General features: G+C 42.4%; 1 protein-coding gene across 1 annotated transcript in view; it reads left to right on the top strand.

Moving 5' to 3' along the window:
* Positions 1-795: 795 nt before the first annotated feature.
* Positions 796-26,042, top strand: part of LOC126419143 (fatty acyl-CoA reductase wat-like) — a 166,725-nt gene continuing 141,478 nt past the window's right edge. Inside the window, 1 exon segment of the mRNA XM_050086253.1 lies at positions 796-886. The gene's annotated coding sequence lies outside the window, so the exon portion shown is untranslated.

Here is a 26,042-nt window from a genome sequence, read left to right as displayed (position 1 = left end):
ATTTTCAAAAGTTATTCTGCTGTAGACTGAAACACTAACAACGTCAGCAACAAAGTTTGGATTCTTTAACGAAGATTTCAGTTCTGTCTGTCTTTATTCACCTTTAATTTCGCGCCCCTAACAAACTCGTTTGTATGGGACTGCAGCACAGTTATCAGAAGACAGTAGGCTACTGTTCTCTGCTCGAAACACACGCCAGCTGAATTTCCTCGCCGGACACGAATCGAAACACGCAGCGAACCTGCAGGTTAAAAGCAATGGTAAGACATAGCCGCAAGTTTCAACACTCACGGGCTGTATCAGTGATATAAGCGAGACTGCAGCATAAACTTATCCGCAGCATACTCTGGCATGGATTAGCTTTTCTGTGCATACCCTGTCAATTTGAGATGTGAACAACACTCCGTTTCTGAAGAGACTGTCGTGAGCTAAACGCCTTCAACAGCGATGTATGGCAGAATTTAGGGTTTATGTAAACAGTAAACAGTGTCCGTTGGTCGATACACTTAAGAATCACTTGCAGAAAGAACTGACAGATTTGTACGATACATTCCGAAAAACATTGTGCTTGTTGAACGTATCAGCAAAAGGAAAACATTCAGTAGTGACCAAATCTGTAATTTAAATGACCGTGATTATGCAGTCAATAGGGCGAAATTGCTAAGCACGAACGTGAGAATATAGTCCGCATACCAAAATTATGTAAATTGAAATGACGAAATGTTGTCGTAGTTAGCATACAGTAGCTTACGCATCCACTAGCTCTCACGCACAGTCTGGCGTAACGTACATGGAGCAAGAGGCCACGATAGCGAGGAAGTTACGACAGATTCTTCACAGGTGTCGCCTACACTCTGGCATCGGTTTTCAGCCGTGTGGCAGTTAGGTATGTCAAAATTTTTCCGCTCATCTGTAGTTCCGTTCAGGAGAAATGGGATGACGTGCCCCCATTTTTGCAAATGTCCCCATAACCAAAAGTGTAGGGAATTTACACGTTTGGGGCGCCCACCGATAAATCCATTAGTCTTGAAACGTCGTCAACCATTGTTTATGCACATTGGCATGAAAATGCGCTGGTGCATAATCATGCTTGAACGATACCTGTAATCTTTCCTGACATGTCACATCTTCCAGCAAGTAGGCAAAACGTTTCTGAGAGTTACCAAATGTGCAGCAATCAGTGGCAAAATCATGTTTTATTTGTTCACTTTCGGTGCTTGCAACCAATATGTAATACAGTATTACTACTCATGGCACATATTGGCTGCAAGCACCGATGATGGCTGTCAATCAGTTGAAATCGATTTGCAAAGGTGAATAAATAAAACATGATTTTTGCCACTGGTTGCTGCATATTTGGTAATTTTATGGTTTACGGTCGCTGCACAACTTGGAAACCACATGGAGCCCACCATTCATAAGATCCTGAGAGTGTCTTGACACTAATAGTCAACCATGTTTTCGTTACGAAGATTGTGAATGGTGTTCTTTGCCAAGTCATGTCTTTTTAACTATGTACAGTGATTTTCCACACGTCACTTTCACTTCAGAAATACACCTCCTGGAAATGAAGGAGTTTGGCAGCACTGTCCATGAGTCATACTTGAACACTCAGTTTCACTTTTTGCTTGTTGTCATTTTCATCTCAACATGGAGAGTCTGATCATTGCTGGAAGTAGCGGCGGACTAAGCCCGTCGGAGGCCCGCGGCGGCGAAACTAAACAAGACTCCTGGCCTGGTTAGAAACTGATGTATTTAGGGTGCATGTAACGTAAAAAGTGAATAATATAGCTGTAATGGCTGATAAAGGTGAGAAGCTTAGAACACGAAACAATATTTAGCACAGATCAGCCCCAGTGCAAAGAAATATTAACGAATAGAGCAAAAAAAACTAGTATTTTATATGTCTGGAAACAAAACTTGTGCAAGTATAATATCAGTTAGTTTCCTAATCCTGGTACGAGACAGTAGTTGTTATTGAGATCATTAGAGTATATTTCTTCATGCCTTTATTTTAATGAAATTCCCAATAACGTCATTGAAATATATTTCATTTGGAACTTTTCTTTCAGTTGATAAAGTGGACAAATAAACTAGTCGTTTTTAAGTAATCGTAGAGGTAAGATACACTGAAGCGCCAAAGCAACTGGTATAGGCATGTGTATTCAAATGCAGGGATAGGTAAACAGGAAGAATACGGCGCTGCGGTCGGCAACACCTATATAAGACAAGGGTCCGGCACAGTTGTTAGATCGGTTACTGCAGCTACAATGGCAAGTTGTCAGGATTTAAGTGAGTTTGTACGTGGTGTTATAGAGCGATGGGACTCTGCATCTCCGAGGTAGCGACAAGGTGGAGAATTTCTCGTACGACCATTTCACGAGTGTACCGTGAATTTAAATAATCCGGTGAAGCATCAAACCTCCGATATCGCTGCAGCCGGAAAAGGGCCCTGCAAGAACCGAACCAACGACTACTGGAGAGAACCGTTCAACGTGACAGAAGTACAACTCCTCCGCAAATTGCTGCAGATTTCAGTGCTGGGCCATCAACAAGTGTCAGCGTGCGTACCATTCAACGAAACATCATCGATATGGGCTTTCGGAGCCGAAGGTCCACTCGTGTACCCTTCATGACTGCTCGACACAAAGCTTTACGCCTCGTCTGGGCCAGTCATCACCGACATTAGACTGTTGATGACTGGAAACATGTTGCCTGGTTGGACGAGTCTCGTTTCAAACTGTATCGAGCTGATTGACGTATACCGGTATAGAGACAACCTCATGAATCCATGAACCCTGCATGTCAGTAGGAGACTATTCAAGTTGGTGGAGACTTTCTCATGGCGTGGGGTATGTGCAGTTGAGGCGATATGTGACCCCTGATTCGTCTAGATACGACTCTGACAGGTGACATATATGTAAGCATCCTGTCTGATTACTTACAACCATTCATGTCCATTGTGTATGCCTACGCACTTGGGCAATTCCAGCAGGACAATGCGATCCCCCACAAGTTCATAATTGGTACAGAGTGGCTCCAGGAACACTCTTCTGAGTGTAAACACTTTGGCTGGCCCCAAACTCCCCAGGCAAGAACGTTAATGAGTATATCTGGGATGCCTTGTAACGTGCTGTTCATAAGAGATCTCCACTTCCTTATACTCTTACGGGTTTATGGACAGCCCTCCAGGATTCATGGTGTCCATTCCCTCCAGCACTACTTCAGACATCAGTCTATGCCACGTCGCGTTGCGGCACTTCTGCGTGCTAGCGGGTGCCCTACACGATATTAGGCAGGTGTACCAGTCTCTTTGACTCTTCAATGCAATTTATTATTAGTTTCTGTTCAGAAAAACTTATCTCGCTTGATGAGATTGAGACAAATATGATTAAGGAATACTGAATAACAAGTGAATTCGCTAAATTCCCATTTAATTATAAACTGAAAGATTTGTTGACTTGAGCATTTAGCGGTATCATCCATACTCATATCGGTTGCACATAGACGCCTGAGACACCTTTTCACTTCTTGTAGCATCCGCCCCTTATCAAACGCATGTTTAATTTCTACCATGTTCTGCAATACTATAGCCAGAGCGTTATTGGAATCTTCAAGCATAAGTTTTTTTTTCAACAATTTGGAAAACTGAGTTGATTTCCTACATGACCGTGCATCGTCGTGGCAATTCTTGTATAATTCGATCTGTGCATTCAAACATGGATCGTCGCACTTATTCTTGAACTGATACTCCAACGTTATGAGCTAGTTTGCCCTGCACTTTTTTATTTACGCTTCTCCTTTCTCGTCCACACCACTGCAATTTTTTGTGCCAAAAGTAACAGCATTCCGTATAACTTTATTTCACTCCGTCAGCAAATTCACATCCATGGTTTTTAATTTGGCGAATCCTTTATATAAAGGCATTTATCGTTGGGCTAAATTTACTTATTCCAGTGTCGTGTGCCAGAAGTTGATACAGGTCACAGAGGTAAAATCAAATATACAGGGAGGGGCAAATAGAAATGGCCCGGACGAGAGGATAATGTCGGATGTGAATGTATACTTCTTACCACATCCCGTGGCCCGCACACCACATGTACGGCTGCCACGTGATCCACGCTGCCACAGAGCGTAGTGCGGGCTGTTGTCAGTGTCAGTGGAGCAGTGCAAAGGGGACGATGACATTCACAGTGGAGCAGCTGGTGTTCACTGTGGAAAGTTACGTGACAACAAAGTCGAGGACAAGGTGTGATCAGATGTTTTCTGAGAAGCTTAATGGCGTCAGAGTGCCAGCAAAGAGTGCCATTCAACGCTTAATCCGAAAACGGCGTCAGTCAGGATCTGTTTTGAACAGGTCAAAAATCCTTCCGAAACGTGCCCAGCACACCAAAATATATGCTGCAGTTCACCAGAATATGTTTCAGAGACCTACCAAATCAATCCGATGCCTGTCACAAGAGACCAGCATATCACGCCGATCATGTAAACGAAGGCTTCACCTGGACCGGCACATGCATCCCTATCGAGCGTCTGTTGTTCATTCATTAAAACCAGGGCCTTCAGTTTTGTGAGCTGTTGTTAACTGAGAAAATAATGAATGACTTGGATCTGTTCTTTATGTATGATGAAGCCTGGTTTCACCTGAGCGGTTATGTCAACCTATATGATCAATCTGGGTAGCGGAGAACCCGCATAACCTCCACAAAACACCATTACGTGATCAAAAGTTTTGGGTTTGGTGTGCATGTATGCCGGTCGCATTATAAGTCCCATCTTTTTTCATCATACGCTGACTTTGACGCGTTACATTGCTACCATTTTTAAACCGTTTGTGGCAGCATTAACGGAGGAGGAAGAAACCTACAGTTACTTCCAACGGTATGGAGCAACTGGGCATAGAGCCGGCCGAAACTTGGAGCACATTTACACAATCTTCACGCCTGACAGGGTTGTTAGCAAAGGTAAGTTTGGTTGCGGCCCGAGCTGACCTTCCAGGTCACCCGATCCGTTGTTGTGCGATTATTTTGTGTGGGAGCCATCAAATCTAAGGTGTATCACAACAACCCTCATAGTCTCCTAGAACTGCAGCAAACCATTTCGGATGAGATTGGAGCAGTCAAACTACGATCTGCCTTCAGCGACTTGCTGACCAGGGCCTAAAAGTGCTAAGCGATGGATGGTGGTCACTTACAACATCTACTACAGCCAGGTTAGTTTTGTAATTCCTTTCCTCTGTTGTGTTTCTCCTTACCCTGGAACTGTTATCCGGGCCACTTTTATATTTGCCCCATCCTGTGGAGGCTTGCTGCAGATGTAGTGTCAAGGCTCGTCTTGGATGGATCTTGTATATCTTCCAAAGTGTTCACACCCGTTTCCATGTTTTTTATTATAACTTTAACTGAGTACCAGAAAATCGTTTCAATCTGGTTTTTATTTCTACAAGTAATTCCCATCTATATATAGAAGACGAGAAGAATCAATGTAACTTGTCTGGAGTTCCAAACCAGATAACGCTAGACGGAACTAACGACAACTCGTGAATACCATAAATATTTATGGAGACGCTAGCACTGGGATTGAAAGTAGCATTTACACAAACTTTTCGAAAGTTTCATTGTACTCATTCATTCTTACCTGACACTGACGTGGCATTGTCATAATCTTGAGGTCTTTACTATTCAATATTCAAGCCATCTTTTTTCCAGCTGCAGTTGAATATATTTTGACATATTCTCTGCAGTCTCCCACGATATCCAACATACCAAAGAAGAATTCTACAACTTCCGCAATGTTATCTTCTGTATGGACGTACCTACTCGTAATTATTCGGCTCATTTTGTCAGCTCTGGTTCAGCGGGAGTGTTGTCAAACATTATTTCGTAATATTTAGCCTTTGTTGATCTACAATAAATTTCGGTTAACACGTTCTCCCAAAACAAAAATAAATTCATTCTGTATCCCTGTTGTAAAATAAGAGTGTACTCCACCTGTGGAATCTTCAAGCTCTAAACAATGCTCTTTTAATAATGGATCATCTTGCGCCATCAATTGCAGAAATTCTGAGAGACTTCCTCTGTTTTCCGATGAAACGTCTTCGCGTTGACCACAGAAGCAAGGCTCTGCTGGGCTAGAATTAGTGTAACATCTAAAAGACGTTGTAAAATGTTTTTCTCCATTTCTCGATCTATCATTAACTTATACTCGTATTTGTAAACTATAGTTTTAGTGCAAATGTGTAAATAGTATAGATATCAAAAAACTTTTTACGGAGAATAGCTACGTCTAGTAGGCAACTACTTGTCGTTCTACAGTTCTTAAGATCGATGCAAAGTTTTACAAGAAAATTGTAAAAATTCTGAGCACATCCTTTGAGAACTGCTATGGCCTTATAATAGGTAACTAGAAGATACCTATGTTAGTATTTTGCATAAGTGTGGAGCCTGTAACTCTAAAGTGCCTCTTAGTTAATGAATGTATTTTGACTTTGTGTGGAATTTGATTAAAATAGTCTGGCTCTGAGGACCTCTAAATCTCGAGGCACCCGAGATTTGGAGACTTTCTCAGCTGCCCCCTTAGTCCGGCCACAAATTGATATTTTAATTGTGCAAAATAATTAACTGATCAATTATTATCTCGACCCCCTGGTGACACCATGAATTTTTCCCAGTCGGCACATGTGTCCCCTCCGTCGCCCATCTCTTCCCCTCTCACCTTTCCCCTCTAGCCACCTCCCCCCCCCCCCCCCCCCAACGCTGGAAATGGCGGGAAACTCGGTCAGTCTGAGTTGAGGTGTCAGATTGGGAGGGTCAATGTAGTATTTACTTAAACAATTTCACTCCGTTTATTTATTTAAATATTTAGGAATGCCTCTCCAGAGGATATCCCACCCCTCCCAAAAAAATGGAGTGAAAAATCACTCGGTATGTGTTGGACTGGGTGAATCTCACAACAGTGGGGTAACATGTCGTCAGTCACATTTCGTTAAACAATTTAAGGCTTTGGGATACTGTTTAAACAATTTGCCGGAGATAAGGCAGTGTTGGGATATTTTTTATTCAACCAGATTGCAGAGATGGATTTCAAAAAGTTTATTTACTTATGTCTAAAGTCTACATTACACCTTGAAATTGTCGATGTCACGCAACTTGTGCTAACAAAGAGAAAAAGAAAAGAAAAAATAAAAGAAAATCACGGTACCACATAAGACAAGTAGCAAGCGGACTCAAACTGTACGTAGACCGCCCTTTCACCTACAAGTCGAAATAAATACCTCTACAAGTCGAGATAAGTACCTCTACTTCAGCTACAAGTCGAAATACATCTAAAGACACTCCTACACTCAAAAATACATCGAGTAAATCAACTAAAGAGATTCTGACATATCGTAAATGAGCTATCAACCACTTCTACACCAAACAAAAACATCGTTAAATGCATGTAAGCGTTACCTACAAACCACTGCATTAGGAGAGGTGTAATTTGCTTTGCTAATGACACGCTTTCAAACGTTTCAGATGTGTCACAGGAAATACTTTGTCTCAATAGACACTGGAATTCGTAGCACTATCCTACAGTGGAGAAACCTGCGTGTGTAATTACCACCACAACGTATTTGGAAAAAATACCCAATGTATCAGTAATAACGATCACTGCACCCCGCTGCCGTTCGCGTGTGCTTTAAGAATGGATCGGAGGCCACGTGGCGATCCATTCACTGCACGCTGACTGCTATCGAATGAACCCCGGTTGGAAGTCAGATCGCCAGCCCTTGCGACGTCAAGGATCAAGCCATCATACAACGGGGCAAGGAATTTCACGAACTTTACATCAATTTCTCCTCTGAATTGGGTACTCATCCAAAATGAAGCCCTCTGATTGGCTGGCTCTGAAACTTGGTGAGTCTTTTAGAGGAGGATGACTTACCTGAGTGGGTGTAGGACATTCCTGATTACGTGGATCAAATGCTAATTCCATGGACCCAAAGTGGAAAAGGTAATTACTCACTTCACTTATAACGATGTGATCGTCATACATAAAAACTGTATTCTTCTTCTTCTTCTCTGTTGAACATTCTAATTAATTTTCATTATTATCTCTCTCTTCTACAGCGATGCAGCAGGTCGCTGTGGCTAGGGCATCGGGGTGGGCCAAACCAAGGGCCCCAAAGCGCGGCTGCCGCACCTGAGGCTGCTGCTTAACCTGCTATCGGTGCTGCTGCAGCACCCTGGATAGGACATCGGAAGGGCAATGGGCTCGCAGGCCCGCGAGAACAGCTGCAGCATCAGTATCGAAAACCATCCCCTCAATACCCAATCTCAGCCACCTTCGCTAATGGGGTGGATGTAGCCATCATTTGGTTAGCAATAGCAACGATCCTGTAGCTAGCGGTAGCTCCCTCTCCCGTCCCTTTAGAGAATGTCATCAGACTAGTAACATCATATCGTGGTTAGGACACTCGGTGATTGTGGTCGCATTTGTGGAGCGATTCTTGTTCACTAGGCTCGAAGACACGGCAGGAGAGTAGCACGACCCTGTCGGATTCTAAGCGCGTGCCTTCGTGTCGTGGAAACGGAGCTCCTCAAAGTTATTAATGATCCGTGGTATCCTTCCATCAAATGCAGGGCAGTGCTGTGTTTCGAACTGTCGCACCCCCCAAAACTGCCTGTGGCCTTGAAGTCTTCACTATCTTTGGGGGGAGGGGGGGAGGATGGATTGCGTTATAGCATGGAGCACATCAACCGTGGAGTAGTCACGTGAAACCACCCTGGGAACTATACTTCCGAGATTGACGTTAGAGTGTCAGCTAAAGCACTTAGCCGAATACTGCACCTAGACATTCATTCACATCTCTGTGATCTAGTAAACAGAGGGTCCACAGCTCATAAGAAGGCAGATATTAATGTTGAAAATAAAACCGATCAGGCTTGTTTTGCATGCTCAATCCTGACTTGCGAGTGAAATTACAATCAGAAGGATCATCCGCTGCACACATCTCAATGTGGCGTAAGTGCTCACTTTCGTAACTGTTATAACTTTGACGGTATCGAGTTCCCTATCAAGATGCAGGACATACATAAATTTGAGGCTCAGAATACCAGAATATCGTTTCATGTTTATGGGCAGGAGTACTGCAACTCAGATGTGCAGAACAAGCATCTAGTCGTCGGTACCCTCCCATTTCTCAAAATTTGCAAGTGACCGTAACATGCACGTAGACATGCTCTTCTTCTCAGATGAGAGAAATAAGGAGAAAGGCAACTATCATTATGTTTTTATAAAAGCATGTCTCACCATCTCAGCTCCCAGGTGAGTAAACATATAGGTAAAGAGCATATTTGATTAAGGTGCCTCAGTTCCGTTTCCTCAGACAAGTTATCAGGGAAACATCTAGTAGAATGCACTTACAAGGACCTGGTACGTGATATCATGCCTTTTGAGAAAAAAAAATTGTTAAGTTTAAAAATGCTCATTATGAGGAGCGATGGCCGTTTGTGTTGTACTCTGACTTTGAACGCCTCCTCGCTCCTGTGACCCCCAGTGAAGGTGACCCTACGGCCTCAAACATTATCTGTACAGAAAAACGCGTACCATATGCGACAGCGTACCAAACTGTGTCCTCCTGTGATTCTAGTCTTAAACGTCACAAATTTTATGTCAGGGAAATCCTGCGATCTCACTCACCTTGAAAGACTTTCATAGGAGGATGATAAGCTCGACAGCGACAACATTCCCACACCATAACGCAGTTGATTGTCATGTTTGTGAGCCCCCGTTAGAGAGGAAGCGGCAATTCCTCGTAGGGTCCACCGTCATCTTACGGGGAAGATCCATGGAGCAGCTCATAGTACGTGCAATTTAAGGTACCAGTTACCAAGGCAGCTACCCGAGTATGATGCTCACTTTCTTGTTGAGCACTTGGCTGATTTCGGCAAGGAGAAAAATTAGGTCAGTGTCCTACCTGAGAGCGTCGAGAAATATATATTTCATTCTCCAAATGAATGACGCTAAGAATTAAACCCAGCTTCCCTGACCCACTACTTTTTATGCAGGCACCACTTCAGAGACTCAATGCAACTCTACCTCGGGAGAATATGCACATCACTCGAGCTGCCTTTCCCGACGAGGAAAAGTTTTAACTTGTGACTAGGAAGGGGGTTTTCCCATACCAGTATGTAGATAGTATGCAGAAACTCAACGAAACCAGGCTACCCAACGTAACTATGTTCTCCAGCAACCTTACAGGCGATGCCATAACGGATGGAGGGTATGAGCATGCCGTGAATGTCTGGCGGGAATTCAACATCTCCACTTTAGGAGAGTGTGCTCGGCCTTACATGGACACAGGCGTGCTTTAGCTTGCGGACATTTTTGACATATTCCAGAGACTATGCATCACCACATATTCTCTGGACTCCGCCTTTTATTACACGGCGCATGAGTTGTCTTGGGACGCTATGTTCAAGATAAATGGAGCGCAGCATCGAAGTATTGACTGATCCTGAAATGCTTCTTTCGTTTGAGGGAGGGATCCGTGGGGCACTTTACCAATGTGTCCATAGACACGCCAAGGTAAATAAGTCACAGATGGATGACCGATCAACTCATTCTTTGATTCGAGTTACATCATCTACTTTGATGCAAATAACTTATGCGGGCGCGCCATAAAACAGACACTGCGGATTGGAGAGAGCCAAGGGTGCCCAAGCCGGCCCCGGTGGCCGAGCGGTTCTAGGCCCATCAGTCCGGAACCGCGCGACTGCTACGGTCTCAGGTTAGAATCCTGCCTCGGGCATGGCTGTGTGTGATGTCCTTAGGTTAGTTAGGTTTAAGTAGTTCAAAGTTGTAGGGGAGTGATGACCTCAGAAGTTAAGTCCCATAGTGCTCAGAGATATTTGAACCATTTTTGAAGGGTGCCCAAAGACGAACGCACGGAAGTAGGTGGAAAAATCAAGGAGGGTATGGTGGCTGATTCTGATATAGGGTATGTTGTAGAGTCAGAACTCAGATATCGTATTAGTTTGCACAATGCGCACGCCGATTTGCCGCTGTGCCCAGAGCTGCTACTTCTGTGAGGAGGCTCCACCCCAAAACTGATTACAACGCTGGGGGATAGGAGGAGATACATTATTCATTATTGTAATCTCCAGTCGTGTCTCAGCTCTTGGGTATGGACATTGTTAGGATCAGCCGGGCTTTCAAGCAGCCCCCCCCCCCCCCCCCCTTTGAGTGAAGGAGTGTATTGATTTGAATTTAGACAGAGAGCTTCCGCGACGTGTGACTTTGAGAAAGATTCTTACAAATTAATGAATAATTCAATTTTCGGCGAAACAATGGAGAATTTGAGGGGACAGCGTGAAATTTTAATTAGAGCCTAATTGGCTCAAATGGCTCTGAGCACTATGGGACTCAACTGCTGAGGTTATTAGTCCCTTAGAACTTAGAACTAGTTAAACCTAACTAACCTAAGGACATCACAAACATCCATGCCCGAGGCAGGATTCGAACCTGCGACCGTAGCGGTCTTGCGGTTCCAGACTGCAGCGCCTTTAACCGCACGGCCACTTCGGCCGGCAGAGCCTAATTAGCCGGACGTTATGGCGTAAGAAAATGCATCGCCACACCAACTTTTAAGTGCGCCACCATATTCAATGAGTACTTTGTTGCCGTGTAGATAGCGTAGACTGCAGTAGAGTTTACAAAACCTATTTATGTGGGGATGTGCAAATTAGACCTATCCAAACTCCGCATATACCGCTTTCATTGTGGGTTTGCAAAAACTCATTTCACAGATCCTAAATTACTTTATATGAATACAGATAGCTTCACCTGCTGGGTGAAGAACTACAGTCCATAAGAAGTAATGAGGTTCCACGTTAATGAATTCGACCCATCCTCATACACGCTCGATAATCCTTATGGTATTGTTACACAGAATAAAGAGTTTATGGGGCTGATGACGGACGAGAGGAATGAACTGCCGATTGTGGTGTTTGTAAGTCTGCAGTAAAAATGTATGCGTATCCCACATTGGAAGATGTCGCCGAGAGAGGGGCTAAGGGTGTGCGTCGTATGGCATCGAGAGCCCCTTCTATCACAGCCTCGGCACATGGTACTGCAAATTAGCATTGGACAGAGAGGACACGAGATGTAAACTGTGCTGCAGTGTAAAGTCGGCCTGTCGCCTCTTGACGATAAGAGGGTCATTTGTAATGACGGAACTGAAACTCTCCTATACTCACGCTATTCGCTTGTAGCGAGAGAAGGTGTGGGGGACAGGGTGGGGGACTCAGAGTGAGAGGGAGAGAATGAATGACACAGAGAGAGAGAGAGAGAATGCATGTATGTGTGTGTGTGCGCGCGCGCGCGCGCGCGTGTGTGTGTGTGTGTGTGTGTGTGTGTGCGTGTGTGTGTGTGTGTGTATGTATGTGTATGTGTGCGTGTCATGTGAGGTATAAATATTTATTTATTATTTATTTAAGCACACAGTATGTGTGGGCTGTGAAAAAGAAAAAAAGGTTAACAAATGTAGAAAGCATGAAAAGAAATATTTTACTATCTCTTTTGCTTGTCACCTAAATATTTATTTATACACATCGTGTGTACTGTGCACATATACAAATATATCTGCACACAATATGCATCATGTAAATACAAATAGTTTTTAAGTTTCGTCCACTGCTAGCCGTATAGTCCGATTAGTTTTTAAGTGTAGATGTACATAGATCCATCCATTTCACTGTAAATTACTTCGTCTGTTTAGGGTGGACGTGTAAATCCATCCACTGTAAATTATTCCATCTGTTTAGGTGGAATTTCTTTAGTATTAATGTAAGACAAAAGTACCTTTTTATTGGTTATATCCCTTTTTATCTGTGATGTGAACCAAAATATTGCATACAGTACCACTTTTAATCGGTGATGTGATTCAAACTATTTCAAACAGCGCCAATCGGAATCTATGGCCTGAACCAAAAATGTATCTCTAAAGGATTTCAGGCAGTTATGATGTAAACCAAAAGAACTCTGTAAATTACTTCACATTATATATGAATAAAAATAAATTCGTTACCATGTATCTTTGTTGTTATTTCACAAATAGCTGCGCTCACAGACGTATTTAAAGGTTGTACAAAACGCATAAGGTATTAGTTTGAAGCGTGAGGGAGGTGACGTGTACGACAGAGAAAAACAAAGTACAAGGAATGTTCGCATGGGACTTTCCCTGTCATATTGCCCACACTGGGTTATGCGCACAGATAGCACGAGACCATGTGTGTTTCCAAAGATATGTAGCGAACCTGTCTAAAATAGTATCGCCAGTGCTTGAGGAAAATCACTGCCACAGTATCTGGAGTAAACTACATGGATTCGAATGAAATGAATAAAAAAAACGAAACAGGGAACACACATATTTTAAAGTAAAATTCATTTGTTTCTCTTCCAACTTAAAAGTAATTTTACATTTTCATTATCAGACACAACACTATTTTTACCCATCTTCTTTGTCTTTTGTCGATGAAGAGCACGACACCCACAGATTTACGGGTCTTGAATGGCAGCAAACTTGAATATTCGAAGCATCCATGCGATCTTCTCCTTCCTCTTCACGTAGATCATGGTATCCATGTGGTCGAATAATCGAAGCGACGTCACCGTATTTTTATAGTGTATGCCAGGACTGTCCCAGCAAATTCCATGGCAGAAATGTGTTAACCACTTTGCGCTCCTCCATGTTTTAGCACACTGCACATCCTTGGAAGGTCTAGGTGAAGCAATGTCTGCTGAGAATGCCTCTAGCATACCTGCATCTTAAGTGTCTGCTAGGAGTGCAACATCTTTAAATGTGAACGGTACTGGAACCCTGAGCATCTGCAGTGATGTTCACACCTTGAGGTACCATTGCATAATGAACCGATGAGTGGGCAGGAGCTAATCACGTGGGCCTGGAAAACTAGATCAATGTTGCATTGTGTTCTGGGAAATTTCCTGACGCTTAAAATTCAACTTCTACATCTACATCTCCAGATTTAATTTTATTATTCTGGTTTCAGCGGTCTATTACGATAACTGGCACCAGCTCCTTGAATTTCTGTGGACTGAATAGACATCCTACCTCTTCACCGCGCGGGGTAGCTGTGGGGTCTCAGGCGCCTTGCCACGGTCCGCGCGGCTCCCCCCGTCGGTGGTTCGAGCCCTCCCTCGGGCATGGTCGTGTGTGTTGTCCTTAGCGTAAGTTACTTTAAGTTACACTAAGTACTGCGTAAGAAAAATATTCAAATGTGTGTGAAATCTTACGGGACTTAAGTGCTAAGGCCACCAGTCCCTAAGCTTACACACTACTTAACCTGACAAACACACACACACCCATGCCCGAGGGAGGACTCGAGCCTCCTCCGGGACCAGCCGCACAGTCAATGACTGCAGCACCTCAGACCGCTCGGCTAATCCGCCGCGGCGGTGAGTAAGATTAGGGACCGATAACCTCAGCAGTTTGGTTAGATAAGACCTTACCACAAATTTCCAAATTTTCTCCTTCTTCTTCATAGTATGAAACACAGGACTTTGCATACATGTCATATGCTAGACTGTACACGTTTACATCCCAATGCAGGTGTAAATTACTATAGAGGTAGAATTCGGAGTTAAGTTAGATTCTGGCATTATTTAATTTGCATTTATAAAATTTGGTGAAAAGGTTTGCTAAGTATGATGAACCCGGGCGTCTCCAGTTGGCTGGTGGTTTTAATGGACCGCATTCGTCTGCTTGCAGTCGGTAGCCCTGGGTACTCGAAAAACTCACATGAACAGAAAGATATTGATAGAAATACACCGGCATTCAGAACTTTTAAAAATTTCAAATGCTGCTCACCGTGATGTGTGGCATTTTCCATTTTACTTTATTGATGGTGATCTCGTTCTTCTCTTGAGCTCCTTGAATGTATGAGTTGTTAATCGTTGCACTCCATACCAGAACATTCATTACAATTCACCACATGAACCATAATCAATTTTAAAGATATACGAGCAATAAATCTCTTGTCCGCCCCGATAGCTGAGTGGCCAGCACGACGAAATGCCGGGCAAAGGGGCCTGGGTTCGATTCCCGGCTGCGTCGGAGATTTTCTCCTCTCAGGGACTGGGTGTTGTGCTGTACTCATCATCATCATCTCATCCAATGAGGGGGCGACAGGAAGGGCATCCGGCCACTCCTTAAATTAGCCCTGCCAAATCCGACGATAAACATGCCGAACCTGCGAAAATGCTGGACAAAGGCACAAGCAAAAGAAGAAGACGCGCAGTAAATCTCTTGCTCGCGTCAGCGAACAATCCAGCATTTTCTAAATCGTTCAGATCTGAGGGAGAAGCAGAGAAATGCATTTTAAAGAGTTTATGTTACGCCTACATTGCGTGTATGGTCAATCTGCCTAAGTAGGTATTAAAGTATTGGTAGTGATTAAAATTGTACAAGACACGTCTTCTGTCGGAGAAGTATCGTTGTAACTCTTCTGGCTGCTCCAAATAAGTCGAAATAGTAGACATTATTTGTATTTTTCTCAACATACGCCAATCAGTGGGTTCCTAGCCGTCCCGCCCCCACTCCCGCTGAGAGACCAGCAAGGGCAAGCATGAATATGGGGATAATTATACTTAATGTCTTGGGTATCAGGAGAATCTAAGTGTTTCAGGCCATTTTTAGCTTCATACATTGCTGTCAGGAAACAGGTTTTAAGCATCTCTTCTTCTTATACAGCATAATCTTTTTCTTCAGCGCACAATGTGCTGCATTCATAACTCACTTGAAATTCACACCCAAATCGAACATAACTTTACCAGACGTGGTTTATCAACTATAAATGCTGCAATTCGCTGTCCTACACCAACATCCCTTCTCACACGTATTGCCTTGATTTTAGCAGCTAAAATATTTATGTTTTGCGTATGCAATGTCGTGTTACGAACACTCCTCGTCAAGAAAGTGGATCCCCTTATTGCCATGAGGCAAACATTTTTGAAGCTTTGTACCAGGTCCGCAGTAATTATTTCCCGGAATGTGCAATTTGATAGGAAGTTTGTCGATAATGGATCTTCTGTCACGCGTGTTATGCTACTGTGCTGGTTGTGCTCTTTGCAGCCCATTACATAACAAATCGTCAGCATCAATCCAGATGTTTTGTGTTACACAAAAACCAAGTCATTTGACTAGTGCTTTATTCCCTCCACCTTTTACGATGTGCTCTATGAGAAACACGTGTGGATCTGAGCTCTTGTGCATTACCACAGCGTAAAAGCAACCTGAAATTTCAGTGCCACTGTTATCTATTAAGATGTAATTTCTTGGTATTGTTCTCTGCACTTTCGAAACTGCGAATATCTCACTTGAGTGGTTTAGGAATTATGACTTCTCAAATGCTGTCTTGTGTTTTGAGATATGTACCAAATCATCCGCATTAAGTTTCTGTTTACGTGGATCAAGCATTTTAATGCGATAGTACACTATATCCAAGAGTCCATTGTCACGAACATTGGTTGGTCTCTTTTTTATTGTGCTGTGTTTGGTTCTATTATACTGAACAATTATTTCTGGTACGAGATCTGTCCATTTTTATGAGTCACGAACGTTAAAATGCATTCACATTTGACCTTTTATTGTTCTGTTCAGACATCCCACAATATTCTCTTTCAGGGGGGTTAATGTTGAGTAGTAATGTATTCCACACCGCTGCATCATGGTCTTGAGATACGCATTGCAAAACTCTGTATCATGACTGGTTTGGTGGTTATCATGACATAGATTACTCCCTATCTGTAAAAAAAATGCAACATTTCTCTCCATTTTTCTTTCAGCAGGTAATGTACAGGAAAATTTGGAGTATTTATCAGTATGCACTAAAAATATTTGAATCCATTATTTTTATGTGAATATTCTGTCATATCTACAAGATCAGACTTCCATAAGTCATCCAAACCTTTAATCATGACATGTCTACAAAAGTATGTTTTGCGTTCTGGTTTGTGCAGTTCTTCAACTACTGTCTCTATGGTCATTCGATTATACCATTCTCTCTTTTCTGAATTGAGATAATTATTGAGATAACCTCAGTCGAATGAGTGGTACTGTCCGCACTAGCTGATGTCATGAGCAGTCCTAGTCGATCTGTTATGAGTCTTTCATCTTTTACACTGAATGTCAATACCATCACCACTGATATACCGACCATCTAATAATAATGGCTTTATAGCGTCTCTGTATTTCACATCGTGTTGGTTTCCTGCTTTCCATGTACACTAATCAATTGTAGTATTTCACCATACATCTGCAGATCTTTGGGCAAAAATGTTGCTGTTCTTGAGGGTTTTAGGAAAACGAGGTTCAGTAGACCTGATGTTCTTTGAAATTCCCTACTCCCTATCTGTACTGTTTTTTGAGTTTAAACCTATAGGCTGTGTGCCCGTAGTGTACGGTTTTTCATCACTGACACTGAATGTTTTGTCTTTCCTAGCGTGACTGTGACTGTTAATCGTCATTGTTGTGTATTTTCACTGAGAGTTCACCTACAGATTCAATAGATGTTTGAAACATTTCTCACAGTATCTGCTCTCGACTCAAATATCCTAACTTTAGCAAACTTAACTTCCCCGGAACAGCCTTGTGCTTAGCTGATCTTGTGCTTAGCTGACATCTTGCTATATACTAAGTGGACTGCTCGGCAGGCTGCACCATATATACATTTCACCCAACCTTTACAGTTACATAATGTACTTCGTTTCCAGTTCCATTAACTTTTATAGTTAAGTCGTCTACTTTCTTCCTCAGAATGATGTCTCTAGTTCCTTAACCCTAGCGCCTAATTCGTTGATCAGTCTCAGAAGAGTCCATCCATGCACAAATACATACTCTGTCTATGTACACCTACCGTCTTGGGCTGTCTGCCGGACATACATATAAACTTGTCCATGGTATGGTGTGTAATAACATACTAATCACCGTTTTCATAGCTACATCCAAAGAAACTTATGGATTTTTCATCTCTATCTACCATCATTCAGTTTTCTTGATTTATTAATAACAAGAAAACCGTATTTTGTGTTATTCCAGCAGTCTGCACATATAATTACAAAATCATTGAATGACATGTCAGTTCCAACCTGATAAATGTGTTTTAGATTCAAATTGCCTTGTTTGAAAGCTATGATGCGATATGCATTAACCCACACCATCTGTTTCACGATTCTGGATTATGTCTGACTCAAATAAAATGCGTCAATACCCATATAGTGACCAAAACAGAAATATAGTAGAATTTGATCTTGGCTTTCCATGGTGACATTATCAAATACGAACACTATGTCTGACTTTACTTTTTCTGGTGGAGGTTTGATCACTTTGGCTGAATGTCATAATGTTACACCATCTACAGCCTGCAATATCTTTTGCAGTAGCTGGAACGTCAGTTGAATCAGTGTTATTGAAACTACACACACATGCTCAATGTGGACTCCATTCAGGTGTGCTAATAGTGATTTGAGAATATTTGTCTTGTCACACTTGGATGGACCCAGAATTATAGCTCTTATGTTATAAGGAAGGAGTATCCCATTCTTCTTCTTTTTCTTCTGGTCTTCTTCCACATCATGACAGGACCAATCACTTACAGCAAAGTCCTGATGCTTCACCCACCCTTCCATGATACCACCTACATTAGATCATGGCGTACAATGGCCTTTTACAAAGAAATTAACACTTGTAATAACAAGAATAATAATAATAATAATTATTATAATTATTGTTATTATTATTATTATTATCATTATTATATGGGTAGCCACTGCAGTGTAATCATCATACTAACTGAGCTACCATGACTACATTATACGGAGTTGATTATGAAGTAAGAAATGATGCACCAGACTTGTGATTTTTTACCTATGTATATATACACATTACATACATATTTCATTAAAAAATTGTACATAGGATGCAGTAAATCTGAGAAATGAACAGGTTCTTTCTTCACCATCACTCCTGTACAGAATTTACCAAACAACACGTTCTTATATGCATGGAATTCAGCTTGAATTTCTCTGAAAGTTATTGGTTGTCCATTAGTTTCTTTGCTACTGTATTGATACACAGGTGTAAATCATCAGCATGCACAGTATCCACTCAGAGAAAGTCTATTATGTCTTTTTACACACTTTGAACACAATGCAGCCACCTGTTGAGTCTTTCTGACACACAGGAAAATATCATCCCTAGACAGAGCATGTTTGCAACAGTGGAGTATCGCAGATAATTGATTGTGTTCCCTGATTTCACAGGGAGTGCTGAGTCATCATACAGTGTTGTAATTGAGGGAGTTAGAGCACAACAATTAATGTCTGGTGGGGTACGAGTTGCATAATACTCGGTGGTCATCTGCTGATTGATACGGACTTCAACAGGTTTCATTTCATCACACTCATACTCAGTAAACTGCACTTTAACATTTTAGATACATTTTCCATTTCGGACAACACATATCAGTCATTGTCTTCTACAGCTGCTAGTATACCGATATTTAAACGTTTTGGACCTGTAAACGTTAAATTGTATGTTGAAGTGAAAAGCATTAGAGTGCTAGATGCAACTGCTAGCTTCGCATCTACAATGCCTACACCTCGTTCTTTTTGCAGCAGTGTTGAAATCTTCTGAGATGACTCTCATGTTGGCAGCCAGTACTGACCTGTACCATGTGGGGAGACCACTTGCACACTTTTGTGAGTCAGGGACAGGCTGGGTGTATTCATCACTGAGCGGTACAGACATCATTATCCAGCTCCAGCATTCTGACCATGTGCACAACAGAATCCCATGGTGCCGATGCTGATGCTTGTCCTGACGTGTTGGAGGTCACTGCAGGCCCTGGCAAGCTGATGGTCATTGCTGCCGATGGTCTGGACATGTCGGAGTTCACTACTGGAAGAAGAATAAGCAATAATCATCCACAAAAACGAATAAACTATAGCTGAACACAGGAAAAACATGAAATTGCAGTGAAGCTATATACGTATGACTTGTATGGTTCTTCCCATGCTGCTGCTATAGTGTGCTGCATGATCACGACTGCTGCTAGTGACGCTTCATGGTTCTTCTTCTTCCAGAGACTGACTGAGACTGGCGAGCTCCCACATCTGCCCTTTGTATGTGACATAGTGATCATGTGACTGGATATGATGTTGCTGCACTGCTCACTCCTATTGGACACTACCAATTCTCAGGTCCTGGTGGAGGGGGGCAAGACCTGTTTGAAGAGACCTCTGGCAGTAGTTTTGTGAACTTCCTCATTCGGTCAGAGTTGGTGGAGACATTGGTCTCTTAGACATGTTGACAGGACATTTCAGAAATGGAAGACAGTTCCAAAACAAGCAGTAGCCTCTGTGGGTTGTGAAATGCTACTTCAACCCATCCTACTGCATCACCATTATTTGTTAAAATGTATTCTTCTTCTTAAGCTCATCCGTTGCCTTTCCTTTCCAGTCTTTGTGCAGGGAGCTATGGGTACAGCCCTCAGCTGCATGATTACAGGTAATATAGCTGTTAAACTTTCCCTTGTTCTACACAGACATCTCGTCCATTGAAAATATCACATAAAATAAACTTATGTCCATCCTACCCAGCATCTCAGCACAGACTGAAGCTCCCTCACAAGTTGAGAAGAAGAGATGGGTGGGGAGTGGGGATGGCCAACAGCACCTTCTGGTGGTAGTGCTGTGAACTATGTAAGTTGGTCTCTGAATCTCAACGTGAACACACAAAATCTGATATTCCCGCCAATAAATTTGAATTCCCAGCTATTTTCTTCTTGGAGGGGTGGAATGTTCTCTGGCGGTTGCATTTCTAATCGTTTAAATACATAAATCAATAAACAGAGTGGAATTGATTAAAAGATTACCATATTGATAGTAACAACTCAAGATAGACTGAGCGAGTTTCGCTCCATTTCCAGGGGTGGGGAGGCTGTGGAGGAGGAGTGGAGGGAGTGAGGGAAGGGATAGGTGAGAGGTGGTGGGGGAAGGGTAATGTCACATAGAAAATTCCGCACATAATTGTGTCTGGTTATTAAAGTTAACAACTTTTCAAAGCAATGGAGTTTTATGATTCTTTCTGTCAGATGCTGAAGAAACGTAACCACAAAGTTATTTACTAATAATCAAAAGTTCACATTTTTTGTGTTAGGAAAATAATTTTAGCGTACATTATATGCCAAAAACTCAATATGACTTCTGTGTAAATGTAATTTGTATCCATCAAAGCACCACAGTCATACACGTAAAATTAATAGAGTTTCAGTTCTTAATCATTTAATTAATCTTACCTATATCTGAAACATTTATTTGGATTTACGCCTATTCCGTAATTATTAATAGTGCAAACTTCAATACCACATCATCCGATTTTTGAAATAAGCGTAATGTGGTTGTTAAGTACGTCATTTAAACTCAGATAAATTCTTAATGTTTGCTGTTAATACTTCAGTTCATGTGTAAACTCCTCGGTCTACAAAGAGTCACACTATCTCACAGACACGTGATCTAATCTGCTGCAGGTTCTCATGCCACTTTAGCAATATATTTTCACATACGAGACATTTTCCTGAATGAAATAACCTGCTAGTTAGTCTCGTAGACAGAAGTCAAAGGAATGTACTATACCCAATATGTGAACCTTTCTATTGGTCCTCCCTTACTATACGTATGCTTTACTAGAGATCGTTTTGTGCATTTGGATTAAGCGAATAAAATGCGCGGGAGCCAATCCATGGATAAAACCCAGAATAATCTGTAAGCAGGTTGAAGTTTATTGATAACGTCAAATGAAACGATTAATGAATCCTTAAATCATTGATAAACCAATTCTCCACGCATAATTAGCCGTTGCTGCAATTCGTATCTCAGATCTGTCCATTATATATAGGCTATCCATTTCAATGAAGAAAGACAGTGATTGAAAAATCAATTTTATTGTGAAGTTTAAAACATATTCTACTACCCATCTACATGACCGCAACCTAGGTCAAAACACATGCTCCATGTCTCAATAGCGGAACGAAATGTAGACCTTAACATTTCAATCGTAATGTGGCCTGATACTTCCCTGACAGGAGTACGTGGATCAGGCAGACCATTAACGTTGTTAGTGTACATTTTGTACTTGATGTACCCCCATGCTAAGAAGTCTAAGGAAGTAAGGTCCGGTGAATGGGAAACCCACAACCGAGGTGACGCTTTGCTTATCCACCTCACCTGAATGTTTCTGTTCAGGTAATCGTGGAGGCGCATCCTCTTGCTGAAACACAACCACATACCGTATGCCATCATCCTGAAGCTGCAGTTCGAGGAACAGTTCTAATTGACGAGGTAGCTGTTACCTGTTACTGAACTTTTGGCACAGAAAAATTGGGCACACACTTTTGATTTTGTTACACCCAATCAAACATTGACCTCGGTGCATCGCGTTCCCACTCCTATAGTTCATGTGGGTCTTCGTATGCACATATCCGGCTTTGTGTCTGTGCACTTTCCCACAAACATGGTATGTGGCTTCATCGGAGAATAAAATGTTGTCCAGTCAATTCTCGTCCCCTGCAGATTCCAGGAGGACAAAACATAGCCCGACGACAGGCAAAATCCTCGTTCTCAAGATTATGCAGAACGTGAACTTGATAAAGATGTTTTCGTTGAGTTAAACGTAGGATTTTCCACACTGTATTACGAGGGACATTCAGTTCCCTATTGATGGATCGAGATGATACCTTCGGACGCCTATGACTGGAAATTCGAACCTGCTCCACTGTTTCTGCGGATATGCGTGGTCGTCCACAACGCGCCTCATCACACACACTGCCGGTACTCTTACACTCATTCACAAGCAGACGAATATGCACCCTTGATGGGGCTCGTTTGTGTCTTCATGTGGCAGTCCGCGTACCCGTGCACACACAATAGCAACCCATTCTTCTGTGTAAAACAACCAGCACGAATGTACCAGAATCTGCAGAGAAGAGAAAAACCAATTAGCGTTTTCATGGAAGCGAATAGTAACTTGAGAGACACCCTGTATGTATATGATACAGTCCACATACAGGATCCTTGGGAACAGAGATAATCAACTTTCACTAATGTGGAGTCACGAACAGCCGTCACAATTTACGGTACCGTTGATGCCAGTTTTGTAACTAGTCCGGGGAATCCGCAGAGTTGCCTGTACAGGAATAGTGTATCGCATTCTACCAATATCACGGCGATCGCGTAATCACGAAAGATTATTCAGTATCAACATTCAATATTCAGCATGACTTCCGTAAAAGAGGGCAGAGCCTGCCTCCGAAATCAGTCATCGAGCCAGCGGAAACTAACGAACGAATCCCCGTGAACAGCATCACATACCGTCAGTTCATGACGCTGCAGAGGAGTTTCGAATTTAATGTAGGGCACTGGCGCAATGTCTGGCGATCAATAATTTCGCGCCATCACCACTACTTTCCCTCTGCGACCAAATACTCGAGGTGAAAATTTTCTCCGTCATCAGGATTCTAACCAGTTACCTGTGAGTTGATAGGGAGTACACACGTACCTGTGTTTGGGACCTTGGCTACGAAGATATGTCTTGTATAAAGAACCACTCCCGTACTAAGTGAAATAGGACCAACAGAATTTTTAAAAAAATAGGCAGACAAGTATTTATCCACTATTCCACCTGCCAGCTAAGCTATTATATAAGCAGTAACCCAAATTCCCACTCTTTGAAGAATCGAAATCTCGCGTATAGGCCTCAATCGTCTGATTATTTTACAGATGGGTTACTTTTGTTGAGATTACCTTTGATTTTACTAGTGATTTCAGGCTGTTATATAATCTTCAAGCATTAACAGTTTCTTGGATTACTTCTAGTCAGAAATAATTCGTTCAGTTGAAGTAAGATCCCAAATTGTTAACTATCTTCAACTCGCCCACTTGTTAAATCTCGAGACACTGTTATTGATAACCAATCACTTTCTTTCCATTCATACGTACCAAAAAATGCTACATACTCAAGGACTGTGTTCAGTCTCGCCAGGGATGCGTCTCTACTGTAGGCCTGTATTGTTAGTGATTCATTTGTCATGGTCATCCACGATCAGATGGCGGTCACGGGGCATGTTTGTGCACCTTCTGCTTTGACACCACTGGTAGTAACTGTGCTGAGTTCAGAGGTGAACAGTGTTTGCATGATTCCTTCTAAGGAACAACCGGGCCACACCGACGAGTACGTACACGAGTTGAACAGCTTCGTCCGTTTGAATGGTGTCGTATTGTGGGCCTGTGGGAAGCTGGGCGGGCGTATCATCGGACTACCGCACACGCTGAGCACTATGTGTTGGTGACGTGTCACTGCTTTCAACGGTGGTCTGTGGAACATTTCCACACCTTTAGACCACGTTCTGCACGTCTGGAAAGTACAACTGCAAGGCAAGATCGACGCAATGTGCGAGCAGCAGTGGGTCACCGAACATTATCAAGCGACGAAATTTGGACCTAATGTGACATCAGGGATCATTGAGGACCCTCTGCTTGCAGCAAAATGAAGATCACTGGCGTCTCTGGCTAGGCTCCACTGACCACGACACCGCGAAGGATGAGTCGTCTGGTATCGCGAATGACTTGACTGGAGAGTGCAATGACGCTTTGCTGTCTTCAGCGACGAGAGTAAACTCTGTCGGTATGCGGGTGATGGATGTAGACGTTGAGACATAGCGCCGTATACCGATCCTGCCTTGGAGGTGGTTAAGTAGAAGATGTGTCTCAGAGCTGGATAGTGACAGATGGTGAAGCGAGACTGGACGCGCACGTAGTTTATGTATCAGCCGCTAGAGGACAGTATTGGATAGGGGACTGTGATTTAGTTTCGACTGTGCCCACTAGAGTGCACTAAAGTAATAGAATGTTTTTCATAAACTGTTCTAGTATTTTCATGAAGTGTTATTATGTCTTTTTGTGTATGTAAAATTTTATAAATGTGTTTTAGCAGTATGAATGATCCGTGAGTGTGGTTTAAGGTTAACATGAATATACTTGTTTAACGAGTTATATGTAGTGGGATTTAGTGTGGGAACATTTCGAAGAAGTATGGATATGGACAGAAGGGAAAGTTAATTCAGGTATAAATAACAATAGTTAACAATTTCATTCATAAACAAAACTTCAGCATATTAATTATGTTCGTAAAAAGTGCAGTCGTTAGGTTTACTACTTTGCGATTGGGTATTGATGAAAAACGCGGACTGAAGCTGGAGAATGTTGTTTTGCTATTGGCTGTTGAGTAAACTGACCAATGGTAAAGCAATATTCTTCGCGCTCCTTTCTCTGCTGGTAGAGAATACTTAGAGTGTTATAGAGAGGAGTCGGAGCCTAACCATGAAACAGTTCGAACGTGTGTAGTAGTAGTTCCGATGGAAATGATAAGTTGCCGGAAGTAGCAGTGTTTCATACATCGAAAGTGTTGTAGAGTGACGGCATAATTATTCCGATGGGTGAGTAGAAATTTCGGAATTTTTAAGTGAATTTTGTGTCAAGAAAAGACATAAATTCTGCGTGGCGTATTGAGCAGGTCGGTGGATAAAATCTGTGACTGCATCAGGTACCGACAGACTTAATATTTGTCCAGCATTTTCATTCAAAAACAATCCGTATTTTTTGTAGCTATTACGTTTTCGGGAAATGCAACACTATAAACTTGCTAACGTGAGTGAAAGGGATTGTGAGTGACTGTGTTAAGATTAGCACGGGCTTGGCAGTGATACTTGTTCACCTGAGTTTCAGAATATATTAATTAAGGACAAAACTTCCAAACTTTCATTTCGTGCGAAAACTTTCTCCCGAAACGTAGATTAGTGACTTAAATTGCAGCCTGGTTCACGTCGAAGTACAGTAGGTTTCGCTCGGCTTCCCTACTGATGGTCTGCTGAGACAATGTTCACAGGTAGGTGCAGGTTCGTCGTAAAGGGACGGAAGGAACGGCG

The sequence above is a fragment of the Schistocerca serialis genome, chromosome 9 (assembly GCF_023864345.2).
Source record: "Schistocerca serialis cubense isolate TAMUIC-IGC-003099 chromosome 9, iqSchSeri2.2, whole genome shotgun sequence".
NCBI classification, from domain to species: domain Eukaryota; kingdom Metazoa; phylum Arthropoda; class Insecta; order Orthoptera; family Acrididae; genus Schistocerca; species Schistocerca serialis.
The sequence above is the reverse complement of the archived record's forward strand: the minus strand, read 5'-3'. Positions and strand labels throughout refer to the sequence as shown.